General features: G+C 43.5%; 2 pseudogenes; both read left to right on the plus strand.

The window, feature by feature from the left end:
- Positions 1 to 2,071: 2,071 nt before the first annotated feature.
- LOC103225937 (ubiquitin-conjugating enzyme E2 variant 1-like) lies at positions 2,072 to 5,027 on the plus strand (annotated as a pseudogene).
- A 2,404-nt stretch (positions 5,028 to 7,431) lies between these two features.
- Positions 7,432 to 9,257, plus strand: LOC119626152 (serine/threonine-protein phosphatase 2A catalytic subunit alpha isoform-like; annotated as a pseudogene).
- Positions 9,258 to 15,458: the final 6,201 nt, after the last annotated feature.

Raw genomic sequence — 15,458 nt, forward strand, 5'->3', positions numbered from 1 at the left:
TGACACTCTCCCCAGCACTGGGTGCCTTTTGATTTTTGCAGAGTCTGATACCTACATGAAATATATCATTCCATTGTTGTTTTCATTTGGATTTCTGTAGAGTCAAACATCTCTTCCTGAGTTGATTGGCCATTTGAATGTCATCTTCTATAAAGTGTATTTTCCCATGTTGTTTGTCTATTTTTCTTTTCTTTTTTTGAGACAGTCTCACTCTATTGCCCAGGCTGGAGTGCAGTGGTGTGACCTTGGCTTACTGCAACTTCCTCCTCCCAGGGTCAAGCGATTCCCCTGCCTCAGCCTCCCAAGCAGCTGGAACTACAGGTGCCCACCACCATGCCTGGCTAATTTTTGTATTTTTGGTAGAGACAGGGTTTCACCATGTTGCCTATGTGGTCTTGAACTACTGACCTCTATTAATCCGCCTGCCTAGGCCTCTGTAAGTGTTGGGATTACAGGTGTGAGCCACCACACCTGGTCGTATTTTTCTTACTCATGGTTTTCTTCCTTCCTTTGTACTTTTTAAATTTTTAAATATAATTAATTAATTTTTTTTTTTTTTTTTTTTTTTTGAGGCAGAGTCTCACCCTGTTGCCCAGGCTGGAATACAATGGGGCGATCTCAGCTCACTGCAACCTTCACCTCCCAGGTCAAGTGATTCTCCTGCCTCATCCTTCAAGTAGCTGCGGTCACAGATGCGTGCCACCACACCCGGCTAATTTTTTGTATCTTCAGTAGAGACAAGGTTTCACCATATTGGCCAGGCTGGTCTCGAACTCCTGACCTTGTGATCTGCCTGCCTTGGCCTCCCAAAGTGCTGGGATTACAAGCGTCAGCAACTGTTCCTGGCCTGTACTTTTTTTTTTAAGTTGATTTGTAGGAAGTCTTTGCATATCATCTGCCATGTGGAAAGCAAATCAATACTTTTTATAGTTTAGTGTTTGTCATTTGCCTTGCATATGCTTTTTCCCCCTACATAAGTTTTAAAATATTTATGTAGTAAGATCTGTCCATCTTCTTCTTTTTTTTTTTTTTTTTTTTTTTTGAGATGGAGTTTCACTCTTGTTGCCCAGACTAGAGTGTAATGGCGCAATCTCTGCTCACTGCAACTTCCGCCTCCCTGGTTCAAGGGATTCTCCTGCCTGCCTCAGCCTCCTGAGTAGCTGGGATGACAGGCATGTGCCACCACACCCGGCTAATTTTTGTATTTTTAGTAGAAACGGGGTTTCTCCATGTTGGTCAGGCTGGTCTCGAACTCCCGAACTCAGGTGATCCACTAGCCTCAGCCTCCCAAAGTGCTGGGATTACAGGCGTGAGCTACCATGCCCAGCGTGACCATCTTTTCCTTGAAAACTTCTGGGATTTGTGTCATATTTTAGAAAGATTTTCTCCACTCCATGATTAGGAAAACATTCTCTGATATTTTCTTCTAGCATGTTTATGATTTTGTTTTTTACCTATGCATACTTAATCCATCTGGAATTTATTTCAGTGCATGCAGTAAGTTAGAGATTCAGTTTGGCTTTTTTCCAGAAGGCTCATCAACATGTAGTTTCCCCCTACATATGTGAAATGCCACCCTTATCGTACACCAGATTTTCTTACGTGTTTAGGTCTATTTGTGAATTCAATTCCACTCTACTTCTTTGTCTTCAGTTTCTGAGCTAACACGCTTTAATTATTGTAACTTTTAGGATGCTCACACTCTTTTCCAAACCTTTCTCACTATAATAGCAACAAATCTCCTGAGAAGCTGCACACCCTTTCTTTGGCTCCGTTAATGTCTCTACAATGAGGTCAAACCGTCTCCTCAAGGTGACTGTAAATCTTTCTGCCCACTTTCCTTTGTTTATTCCACACTGAGCACCTGCTCTGTGTCTTGGCTGTGTGGGATCCGCAGAGACAGAGGGAACAACACAGACGCAGACCCAGCTTTACATGCTGACTTCAGTGATTAACCCTCAAGGCCACTGTAATTTCCATGATGACAAGTTCAGGGACACTTCACTGTTGCTCCCAGGGACTCTCCTGGAAACCATGCCCAGATCTCATTGCTTTCGGATGCCCTCGAGCCATGGCTCAGCCAAGGCCAGTGGTAACAGAGCCAAAAGAAGTTAAATTTTAAATAAACCTGACTTCCTCTCCAACATTGTTAGAGAAACCCTGATCCAGTTCATTCTGTTCCCATTAGATAAGAAAAAGCCAAAAAAGATGCAGTCATTGGGAACTGTGGTATGCTGTGAGTTTTTGGAAATAGATCTTTCTCTCTCTCTCTTTCTTTCTTTCTTTCTTTCTTTCTTTCTTTCTTTCTCTCTCTCTCTCTCTCTCTCTCTCTTTCTTTCTTTTTTTTTTCTCTCTCTTTCATCTTTCTTTCTTTCTTTCCTTTGTTTTTTTCTGGAAGGGAATAAAATGGAAGAAAGACTCTGAGAAGGCTAACGTATCTGGAAACGGTCTTTGAAGCTCAGCAGTGGGAAGACAGCATGGTATGGGTCTGGTCCTGTGACCTTGAGCACGTCATTGAACATCTCTGGGCCCCATTTCACAAACATTCAGGTGCAACAAACAGGCGCTGTGCCAGAAGCTTTATTTACGTACAGTCTTATTGGATCCTCAGAACATTCTTATGAGGTAGAATCATTACTCCCTGGTTTACGCACAAGAATACCAAGATTCAAAAGGGAAATAGACAGTATGCCTGAGGCCACTTATTTGGAAGGAGCAGAGCCAGCACAGGGTGCTTCTCTGTGTTACTGGGCAGAGTAGCGGGGGTGGGGTGGGGCGGGGTTCCTCACCCCTGCCGGGAATCAGGACTCACGATGAAGCTACAGCCATTAAGACAGTATGGTATCCACACAGGGACAGACACATTGACCCCTGAGAAAGAGTAGAGAGACCAGAATCAGATCCACATATATATGGTATGTATATGCGGCAGGGGCGGCACATCACAGTGAAGAAAGGGAGGATGGGCCAATAAACAGAGCTGGAAAAATTACTTCACAGCATAAACAAAGATCCGCACTAGTTGGTTAAGGACCTAAATTTCAAAAATAAAACTTTAAAACTCTTAGTAGAAAATATAAGTGGTGTGCCTGTGGTCCCAGCTACTCGGGAGGCTGAGGTGGGAGGATCACCTGAGCCCAGGGAGGTCGAGGCTACAGTAAGCCACGATCATACCACTGCACTCTAGTCTAGGGGACACAGCAAGTCCCTTAAAGAAACAAAGCAAAACAAAACTTCTACAATTCAGTGAGAAAGAAAAGTGGACACAAAAGGTACAAGCAGGCGTTTTTTGATTGTTTTTTGTTTGTTTTTTGTTTTGAGACAGAGTTTCGCTCTTTTTGCCCAGGCTGGAGTGCAATGGCATGATCTCGGCTCACCACAACCTCCACCTCTGGGGTTCAAGTGATTCTCCTGCCTCAACCTCCCGAGTAGCTGGGATTACAGGCACGTGCCACCACGCCTGGCTAAGTTTTTGTATTTTTAGTAGAGACGGAATTTCTTCATGTTGGTCAGGCTGATCTCGAGCTCCCGACCTCAGTGATCCGCCTCCCTCAGCCTCCAGAAGTGCTGGGATTACAGGCGTGAGCCACCGCGCCCAGCCGAGCAGACATTTAAGAGAAGAAGAAACACATACAGCCAGTAAGTTTAAAGAGATGTCAAACGTTGTTAGTGATCAGGAAAACGCAAAACGAGGCTCAGTGAAACACCATTTTACATCCCTTCAATCTGCAACAGTTTAAAGTTTGATAATATGGAGTGTTGGAAGGATGTAGAGCTCCAGGACCTCTTGCATGTTGCTGGTGGGAATTTAAATTGGTGATACCATTATGGAAAAGTCTGGCATAGTCTTCTAAAACCAAACATTCTTATAGCTTATGACCCAGCAGTTTTACCCTAGCTACACTGTCCATGCAGTAAAACTGGAAACCATCGGGGATTCGTTGCGTTTGCTCACAATTATTAATTCCCTCTTAACCTTGCTAGGCCTCTTTGTTGGAAAAAGACCTTTTCCTAGCAGAGCTGCAGCTGACTCTTGGCCTTACAGAATAAGAACTAGAAATAAATGTTTGGTACAATAAGCCATTGAAGTATTGGGGTGGTTTTTTTCTATAGGAAGGGATGAAAACACACCCTATGCCAAATGGGATGGGAGAGTGATGAATAGACCTTGATACGCTCATGTATGGTACACAATAGACAGCAATCAAGATGAATGAACTACAGAGACATGCCTCAGATATAAATTAATCTTGCCAATCTGATAGTAAGCGAGAAAAGTAGATCTCAAAAGATTATAGGCCGGGCACAGTGGCTCATGCTTGTAATCCCAGCACTTGGGAGGCTGAGGTGGGCGGATCACAAGGTCAGAAGTTGGAGACCAGCCTGGACAACATAGTGAGGCCCCATCTCTACTAAAAATATGAAAAATTAGCCGGGCACGGTGGTGTGCACCTGTAATCCCAGCTACTCGGGAGGCTGAGGCAGGAGAATTGCTCGAACCTGGGAGGCGGAGGTTGCAGTGAGCCAAGATTGTGCCACTGCACTCCAGCCTGGGTGACAGAGCAAGATTCTGTCTCTGACAAAAAAAAAAAAAAAAAGATTATATTATTTCGTGAAGTTAAAAATGACTAACATTAAAAATACTATTTTGAGCCTTCAACAGCAACACAAGATGGTAGTCAATTTACGAAAACAGAATATGCAGCTATAATAACAGAATATGGACCTAAATACTCCACAGCACCTCCCTTTGTAAGACTTGTAACAAAAGTTAATAAGAATGGAGTTAGTAGTTCTAATGGAGTGGTGGACCAAGAACCTTATTAGTGCTAGCAAAATGGCAGAATCCATGTAACATCAAAGTTATCCTGCAAGAGCTTCAGTGTCTAATGAAGTCTAGTGAAAACATGAAATTCCCTCAGCCGCCTGAAGGACAGCATTACAGCAATTATCCAAAAGAAAAACCACAGGCCCTTTTCCTTCGAGCCCCTGGAGTTTGCTTTAAACAGCTTCATTTTCCACAGTAGTAAATTTTCTAGATACATCTTGTAGACCTCAAAGTACAGGAAAAGAAGCTCATTCAAAGGAAATTTATCTTAAGATACTGTAAATGATACTAATTTTTGTCCATCTGAAACATGTAAGTTATGCTATAATCAAAAATGTACTCTTAAGGAATATATATCCTTGCAAGAAATTATAACAAGGAAAACGAGAATGGTGAGTAGGCAGGATCCAGGCTGATGGGGACCTGGTGCCAGGGAAGGAAGGCTGACTCATCCATGAAGCACCATAGGCACCGTGCCTAGGGCCGACAATACTTTTAGGGGTCCATGAAAATGTGTTTTTTGTTTTGTTTCATTGTGTTTTTTGAGACAGAGTCTCACTCTGTTGCCCAGTTTGGAGTGCAGTCATGCTATCTTAGCTCACTGCAACCTCCACCTCCCAGTTCAAGCGATTCTCATGCCTCAGCCTCCTGCGTAGCTGGAACTATAGGCATACGCCACCATGCCTGGCTAATTTTTAATTTTTGTATTTTTTGTAAAGACGGGGGCCTTGCTGTGTTGCCCAGGCTGGTCTCGAACTCCTGAGCTCATGATCCACCCGCCTCAGCCTCCCAAAGTGCTGGGATTACAGAAGTGAGCCACCACCCCTGACCGTTATTATTATCTTTTTAATCAAAAGAACCTAATGAACTTTTTAGGTCAAAGAAAATGTTTTACTATATAACAACATATTCTATATTACCAATGCAATCATAAAATATATGTATACATATATATTTTTGTACATGTGTGCTATACATGTATTTTTTGTGCACGTGTATATGTGTGTTTAGGAAGAGGCCCACAAAAGCAAAATGTCCAGGATTCATGCTGCAGCGGATGTATGTACAGTTATTTGAACCTAGAAAGTCAAGGTACTAGCTTTGGTTTGGGGTGAGATGTTACATTATTATTATTTGTTTGTTTTTGAGAAGTGGTCTTGCTCTGTCCCCCAGGCTGGAGAGCAGTGGCACGATCATGGCTCACTGCAGCCTTAACCTCCCAGGCTCAAGCTATCTGGGTCTACAGGCCTGTGACACTCCACCCCGCTAATTTTTTCTATTTTTTGTAGAGGTGAGGATCTCTCTGTGTTGCCTGGGCTGGTCTCAAACTCCTCAAGCAATCGTCCCACTTTGGTGTCCCAAAGTCCTGGAATTATAGGCATGAGCCACTACCAGGCCTGGCCTCTTTTTTTCTTTTCTTTTTTTTTTTTTTTCAGAGACAAAGTGTTTCTAGAGACAGGGTCTCACTTTGTCACCCAGGCTGGAGTGCATTGGCACGACCACAGCTCACTTCAGCCTCTAACTTCTGGGTTTGAACAATCCTTCCATCTGGGCCTCACAAGAAGCCAGGAATATAGGCTCATGGCAACACACCCAACTAATTTGTTTTTATTTTTTGTAGAGACAGGGTCTCCGTATGTTGCCCAGGCTGGTTCTGAACTCCTGGGCTCAAGCCATCCTCCAGCCTCAGCTTCCTAAAGTGTCAGGCTTACAGGCATGAGCCACCATGCTGGCCCTGGACCTGTTATGAACATGCCATTGCCCAGGTGCGATGACTCATGCCTGTAATCCCAGCACTTTGGGAGGTCGAGGCAGGCGGATCACTTGAGGTCAGGAGCTTGAGAACAGCCTGGCCAACACAGTGAAACCCCATCTCTACTAAAAATACAAAAAAAAAAAAAAAAAAAAAAAAAAAAATTAGCCAGGCATGGTGGCGTGCGCCTGTAATCCCAGCTACTCGGGAGGCTGAGGCAGGAGAATCACTTGAACCCAGGAGGCAGAGGTTGCAGTGAGCTGAGATCGCACCACTGCACTCCAGCCTGGGTGACATAGTAAAAGACTCTGTCTCAAAAAAAAAAAGAATATGCCATAAACCAAGAATTATAATCATCTAATTTCATGGGCCTGGGATCCCCTTGAAAAACAATTAGCAAAGATATTAAATGTTGAATCTGTAAATACTTCCAAATAAAATCTTTTCAAAAGTTTTATTTAGAGATCTGAGCTTCCTTCTGTGCACATCACTTTTTAGATTTTGTGTTTGAAACAGCTACACAAAATTCCTGAGCAAAATTTTAAAATGAAATTGAAATTTTAATGAAAGACTCTAACAGTACTTGCTTTTCTGGCGTGAATGAATGAAAATTGCTCGAAATGATGTAAGTGGAGTTTGAACTCAATTGAACTTTGTTGTGTCATGTATTTCGAAATACTCACAATTTCAGAGAACCAAGCTGTGCAGCCAGAGTGAGTAGGGAAGAGACACAGCAGTTGTTGGCCGAGCACTGTGGAGAGTCTGTGGGCCAGCACCAGCACCCAGCAACTGTCAGTGGCCACAGATGCATGTGGCCCGTGTGCAGCAGCCAGCTCGGACAGGTGGCATCATGGATGAGGTGTTCTCCAAGGAGCTGGACCAGTGGATCAAGCAGCTGAACCAGTGAAAGTAGCTATCCAAGTCCCGGGTCAAGAGCCTCTGCAAGGAGGCTAAAGAAATCCCAACAGAAGAATCCAATGCGCAAGAGGTTTGGTGTCCAGTCACTGTCTCTGGAGATAAGCGTGGGCAATTTCATGATCTCATGGAACTGTTTAGAAAATTACCAGATGGCCGGACGCAATGGCTCATGCCTGTAATCCTAGCGCTTTGGGAGGCTGAGGCGGGTGGATCGTTTGGGATCAGAGTTGGAGACCAGCTTGGCTAACTCGGTGAAATCCTGTCTCTATAAAAATACAAAAAATTAGCTGGGCGAGGTGGCAGGCGCCTGTACTCCCAGCTACTTGGGAGGCTGAGGCAGGAGAATGGCGTGAACCCAGGAGGCGGAGCTTGCAGTGAGCCGCGCCGCTGGCTGGGCAACGAACGAGACTCTGTCTCAAAAAAAAAAAAAAAAAAAAAAAAAAAAATTAGCTTCCCAGCTACTCAGGAGGCTGAGGCAGGTGAATCACTTGAACTGGGAGGCGGCGGTTGCAGTGAGCCTAGAGCGTGCCACTGCACTCCACCCTGGGTGATAGAGTGAGACTCCGTCTCAAAAAAAAAAAAAAAAAAAAAAAGAAAGAAAGAAAAGAAAAAAGAAAATTATCAGATACAGGCTGGACGTGATGGCTCACACCTGTAATCCTAGCACTTTCAGAGGCCAAAGCAGGTGAATTGCTTGAGCCCTGGAGGTGGAGACCAGCCTGGGCAATATAGCGAAACCCTGTCTCAAAAAAAAAATAGAAAATTACCAGACACAAATTACTTGTTTACAGGAGATTATATTGACAGAGTATATCATTTAATTGAAATAGTTATGTTGCTCCTAGCCCTTAAGGTTTCTTACCGTGAATGCTTCACCATTCTTCCAAGGGATCATGAGAGCAGGCAGATCACACAAGTTTATGGTTCCTATGATGAGTGTTTAAGAAAATATTGAAATGCAAATGTTTATAAATATTTTACAGATTTTTTTTTTCAAAGACTGGGTCACCCAGATTGGAATGCAATGGCACAGACCTGGCTCACTGCAGCTTCAATCTCCCTGGCCCAAGTGAGCCTCCTACTTCAGCCTCCCAGGTAGCTGGGACTACAGGCACGCACCACCATGCCTAGCTAATTTTTTGTATTTTTTTGTAGAGATGAGTTTTTCACCATGTTGCTTAGGCTGGTCTTGAACTCCTGGGCATAAGTGATCCACCTGCCTTGGTCTCCCAAAGCGCTGGGATTACAGGCATGAGCCACCGTGTCCGGCCTTTACAGGCCGTCTTCCTCTCACTGCCTAGGTGGATGGGCAGCTCTTCGGTCTCCATGGTGGCCTGTCGCCATCTAGAGATACACTGCATCACATCAGAACACTGAATTGCCTACAGAAAATTCCCCCGTGAGAGTCCAGTGGGTGACTTGCTATACTCAGATCCAGATGACCATGGTGACTGGGGTATATTTCTTTGAGGAGCTGGATACACCTTTTTGCAAGACACTTCTGAGACATTTAATCGTGCCAATGGCCTCAGGTTGGTGTCTAGAGATCACCAACTGGTGACGGTGGGACATAACTCGTGTCATGACTGGAATGTAGTAGCTATCTTCAGTACTCCAAACTATTGCTATCATTGTGGTAACCACACTGCAATCATGGAACTTGATAATACTCTAAAATATTCATTTTTGCAGTTTGACCCAGCACCTCACGGAGGCAAGCCACATGTTACTCATTGTACCCCAGATTACTTCCTGTAATGAAATTTTAAGCTGGGCGTGGTGGCTCACACCTGTAATCTCAGCACTTTGGGAGGCCAAGGTGGGAGAATCACCTGAGGTTAGCAGTTCGAGATCAGCCTGGGCAACAAGGGGCCCCACCTCTACTAAAAATATAAAAATTAGCTGGGCATGGTCACATGCGTCTGTAATTGTAGCTACTGGGGAGGCTGAGGCAGGATAATTGCTTTAACCCAGGAGGTGGAGGTTGCAGTGAGCTGAGATCGTGCCATTGTACTCCAGCCTGGGAGACAAGACCAAAAATCCATCTCAAAAAGAAAAAAGAAAAGGAAAAGGAGAGGGAATTTTAAATTTGAACAGGATTGCCGTGAATTGTATATTGACTTAATGGAAATGGGAACAGCAACAGTAACTCCAAAGTGTAAGAAAATAGTTAACATTCAAATAACTTGTTTTCACATGGACCAAAAGCTGTGCCATATAAAAATACAAAGCTTTTTATCACCAAGCCGTGATCACTTTAGAATGAACCAGTTCATTTTGTGCTGGAGCAACATGGTGTTTGCAGTTACTTTTGCTTTCTTTGAGAGACCGCACATAATAAGATGTAAATTCACTTTGTGAATACAATGTAACTTCCATCTAGCTATAGCTTTACTCAGCAAGACTGTACATAGGGGTAGCAGAAAACAATCACTGGATCTTAATGAAATTTAAAAAAGTAAATGCCAAGCCCTCCCCTCTACTTAAGAGTTTTGAAATCGCTGTTTATTTTTCAGGGATACCGTTTAATTTAATTATAAGACTTGTCTGTGCTCAGTTTGTCCCCTTCTCAAATCTCAGCCTCATGTCATTCCTCGTCATTGTCAGAACCTGGTGAGTGGTTTTGAACAGAGCTGTTTTTGCCCCTTCCTGTAAAATGATGTTTTATTGCACAAGAGCACTGCAGAGGTTTTCATAATAAACTTGCGAACTCAGAAAAAAATACTCATGAAGCTCTTATTTGCAGTGTTTGTTATTAAAGCAGTCACCCTAAAGAGTGTAACCAGCAGGGACAGATCCAGGTTTTGTGAAAGCCTGAGGTTTATATAATTGTGTGTGGGGGGGGGGGGGGTGGGGGGTGGGGGGGGTAAGGAGGGCTCCTTATGAAAAAGATTGCAAAATTATGAGTACAAAATTAGGTACTACAGGAGATTGCATTACTGGACCCAATACTTCACCCCTCGTCGTGTCTACATTTTTGCCACATGACTTTGCAGTTTGGGCCACTAAAGAGTATATTTCTTGACTCTGGCCTTGGCTATGTAACTTGCTTTGGTCAATGGGAATGAGTGGAAGTAACAGCATGTTACTTCTGAGTCTGGGTCTTGCTTCCTTGTACCTTGTCATCAACATGAGGGCATTCACTGGTTAGCACAGCGGTCCCAGGAGGAAGATGAGGAGCACAGAGAGCAAAGCCATCCAGCTGACCCAGCCTAGATCACCTAGCTCCCGACTGCTGTGGCCTAAAGCGGCAGCATTGCATTCCAGCTGATCTGCAGATCTGGGCCAATAAATGCTTGTGAGCTGCTGAGTTTGGGGGCCGTACGTTACACGGCAGTGCTGTACCAGTAACTAACAAATGCAGGTATAAACAGGAAGGTTTCTTTGTAATGGGAAAATAAATCACAACAGATAAGATTTCAGCAGCTGACAAATAGTTAAAAAGTGACAGAATCCAGAAAAGTACATACATTTTTATTAATTGCCTGTCTGACATACCTCTATAATATCCTATATGTTGGCTACATTTTCTTTGGTTGCTTCTCCAATATAAAAACTTTTAATTTTTTTTTTTTTTTTGTAATTTTGTGTTTCTACAGAAAGGAGGGAGAGAGGATTCTCTCTTTCTTCTGGCATGGTTTGTTGAAAAATACTTTTTAATTGGTAATTTAGTAAAGTTTCTTCTAGCATCATAACAGGCTTTGGGTCATGTTGTTTCAATTTTTAAGATTGTTGCCAAAGTTGTGAAAACCTCTGTCAAGTTTCTTTCAGGACATTTTCAATTTACTTGTGTAACAACTAATTGTAAATCTTTTAATTGATTCTCATTATCCTGTTTGTCATCAATGTCCTTTTGTAGTGGTATATTATAAATTTTATGCTTTCTTAGTTCAGTAATGTGTGTCAACTCAGCAAAAAATTAACTATTTTTTCCATTGTGTCCATGATCTGCTCCTTATTATTATTTTTATTTATTATTATTATTATTATTTTAAGACAGAATTTTGCTCTTGTTGCCCTGGCTGGAGCGCAATGGTGCGATCTTGGCTCACCACAACCTCCGTTCCCACGTTCAAGCAATTCTCCTGCCTCAGCTTCCTGAGTAGCTGGGATTGCAGGCATGCGCCACCACACTCAGCTAATTTTGTATTTTTAGTAGAGATGGGGTTTCCCCGTATTAGTCAGGTTGGTCTCCAACTCCTGATCTCAGGTGATCTACCAGCCTCGGCCTCCCAAAGTGCTGGGATTACAGGTATGAGCCACCGCGCCTGGCCTATTTTTATTATTTTTAGACAGGGTCTCACTTTGCCACCCAGGCTGGAGTGCAGTGGCACCATCATAGCTCACTGTAACCTCTAACTCCTGGGCTCAAGTGATCCTTCTGCCTCAGCCCCCAGAGTAGCTAGCTGGGACTGCAGGTGCATGCCACCATGCCTGGCTAATTTTTATTTTTTATTGTTTTTGAGAAGGGGTATTTATGCCATATCTTATGGGCTAGAAAAAAATGTATTTAAAAATAAAATAAAAGAGTTGAGGGTCCTTGCTACGTTGCACAGGCTGGTCTTGAACTCCTGGGCTCAAGTGATCCTCTCACCTTGGCCTCCCAAAGTGCTAAGCTTACAGGCATGAGCCACTGTACCCAGCTATTCCTTTTTAGTAATTGGATTACCAAAGACTCCAGAAGGCTATTCATACCTGCTTTGCAAATTTATCTTTTCCTCCTACTGAGTTACTGCTTTTGGAATGATCTGAAATTCTTTTGTTACCATTTTCTTCCATCGATTTTCTATTAATTCCTACTGGCCTCATTGTTCATTTTTATTGGCCTTTATTTTATGCTCTATTAAGCTTTAAATATTTTATGCCATCTATTTAATATATAAATTTAAGGATAACAAAAGGAAATGTGTAATTTCTTAACTGTTTTATTGGAAATCAGATGTCTGTCCTTCAGAGAGGCCTTGACCACTCAAATTATGGAGCTCTTCCCAGCATTTTTCAACCCTTGATTTGACTTTCTTTTCCTTTATAGCAGTTGATCTGATGTCAAATTATGTACTCAGTGTTTGTTGTCTGTCTCCTCCAGTTATAAGCTAAGCAATTAGCTCCTCGAGCCCTAGAACATTGACAGATAAATAGATATTTGTAAAGTCAATGAATGAATGAGTTCCCTAAGTGACAACCAGTGTCCACACTGTGATTTCTGTCCAGCTGCTTGACCCACTTCTAGGACTGGTAAGAGTCAGTGACTGCTGAGAATCCACTGTGCCCCGAACCCTACTAAAACTCCCCACCCCCATCTCCTTTGTACTAAACTGGGTCTCCATTTGTAACATCTTTTCCATTAAAAAAAAAAAAAGTGTGGCCTGGAGTGGTGATCCCAGCACTTTGGGAGGCCAAGGTGGGAGGATCACAGGAGCCCAGGAGTTTCAGATCAGACTGGGCAACATAGTGAGACCCTGTCTCTAAATAAATAAATAAATAAAAATTAAAAAGGGACAGACTCAGCCTTTTTTGATCTATTATGCAAGTTATTTCTCTCTCAACCCAAAGTCTCTGTTCAACCTATAGTTACTTTGCCTACTTTTATATTCTTAATATAGCATGATTTGGCTTCCTGTATTATTCTCACTCCCCTTAAATGAGTAACCCTATTTGCAGCCTCCAACTCAGCATATCCTAAACTGAATGCATCACACCTCCCTGCATGTGCGTGGGTTCATCGTCAGTTGCTCAGCCGCTCAGGCCGAGTCCAGATGCATTCTCAGCAGTTCTCTCTTCCAATCGCCACCCATTCTCCATCAGTCACTTATTTCTATCATTTCTTTGATCTCCTCACCATTTCTCTCATGCTTGCATTTCTCTCCTTCCCCACAGCCAGCACCCCAGTCCAAACCCCTGTCTTCTCTCACCTGAATCAATCTCCTACTGGTATCCTCTATCAATCTCTGAAATGGTTTGTTAAGATGCAGATACGATGTGGTCACTGCTCTGGTTGAAACCTTCAACGGCTTCCCAGTGCTCCTGGGATAAAACCCTCAGTCCTCACATGCCCCGCCAGGGCCTGCATGGTCTGCCTCCCTCTGCAAATTCATCTTCTACCTCTGCTGTCTGGTTCCCTGCACTTTTGCCACTCTGGCCTTCTCTGAGTTCTTCCAAAATGCCAAGTTATTTCCTGACTCAGTATCTTTGCACACACTGTTCCCTCTGCATGGAATGCCCTTCCATCTCCTCTTGGCCTGGCAACTGATGCTTATCCTCAGTCTTAGTTTAAATGGTGCATCCTCCAGGAAGCCTTTCTTGAACCCTGGGACAAGACTGGGCCATCTGTTTTGTACTCCCATTGTGCACTGTACTTTTGCTTCTCAACACGTATCAAAAACATAAATAGGAAAACATAAATAGGGCCAGGCACAGTGACTGATGCCTGCAATCCCAGCACCTGAGGAGGCCTCGGCAGGAGGATTACTTGAAGCCAGGAGTTCGAGACCAGCCTGAACAACACAGTAATAGTCACTACACAAATTTTTAAAAACTTAGCCAGGCATGGTGGCTTAAACCTGTAGTCACGGCTGCTTGGGAGGCTGAGGCAGGAGAATCGCTTGAGCCCAGAAGATTGAGGCTGCAGTGAGCTATGATTGCACCACTGCACTCCAGCCTGGGCTACGGAGCCAGACCTCATCTCTAAAAAATAAATAAATACATACATAAATAGTTACTTGTATAATTGGTTATTCAATGTCTGTCTTTCCTTTTAAACTAAACTCTGTGAGGCAAAGCTGTCTATTACAATAACAATCGCTGACACGTCTATAGCTCTTCCTATGTGTTTGGGTCTGTTCTAAGCATTTTTTATGTATCATCTTATTGAATCCTCACAGTAACCCTTTAAGACAAATACTTTATCTTTCCGTGTTTTATGAGTGAGAAGACTGAAGCACGAAGAGGTCAAGTAACTTGTTCAGGGATGCACAGCTAGTAAGTGGCAGAACCAGGACTTAGAAGCAAGCTGTCTGTCCCAGAATCCTAGCTTTTTCCTACTTCCCTTATTGCCTTCCAGGTTTGTTGGGTTTCCCATTAGGCCCCCAGCATCCAGCACAGGACACATGATAGGTGTTCAGTAAATATGGTGGAATGTACGTCTAAGCACGCATTTACTGAGCACTTACTAAGTGCAAAGCACTGTGGAGAAACCAAAAATATGGACCTTACCCTTAGCGACCTTTTACTCTAACTAAAATCATGAGGAAAACAGATGTGATTTTTGATTTTTGATTTTTTACCTGACTGAGGAATACAGAAAAGGTTCTCAGAGGAAATGTTTTTTGGTGGTCCCCTGGGGACAGATAGGGCTCAAATGGATCTCGGGAGGGAGCAGGAGAGCGAGGCCAGACACAGGGGAGGCGAGAGAGTGAGGGCTGGCAGCCCTGCAGGAATGCTCACAGTGCCGGGTTGGGAGAGCAAGGGTGGGGCAAAGGACACAGACTGAGGAAGCCCAGGGGAGAGAGTCAGCTCTACCAACTGGAGGAGGGGTCGGCCAATCTGGGCCTCCTGTGATGAGTAAACAGGCGCTGGGGAGGAAGGGCTTTGTGGAAAGAACGAACGGCCTGTGCAATGCAGGAAATTGCAAAGGGTGTTCAGGAAACAAAAGCATGTCCTGTGGGATATTAATGGGATTCTACAGTCAAACTCACTTGGGAAATTCTGCACTGAACAAGAGTACACAAATTTCTTTCCTGCAATGTTTCTCAGAACCCTTAATATGTTAATGTGCATTGGGTCTACAAGCCAGGGGTGTATGAGTGACATTTCCAAGAATGGCTTATTAACTTGACAGCACATTAGTTAGAAAAGGGTGGCACAAAACCTGGCGGGTCAGACAGCTTGGGGCAGGTGAGGAGGGTCCAGGATGCCAAGCCAGGGAATATTCACATTAGCTTAGAGAGCACTGGAAGAATA

The sequence above is a fragment of the Chlorocebus sabaeus genome, chromosome 20 (genome assembly GCF_047675955.1).
Source record: "Chlorocebus sabaeus isolate Y175 chromosome 20, mChlSab1.0.hap1, whole genome shotgun sequence".
Classification (NCBI taxonomy): Eukaryota; Metazoa; Chordata; class Mammalia; order Primates; family Cercopithecidae; genus Chlorocebus; species Chlorocebus sabaeus.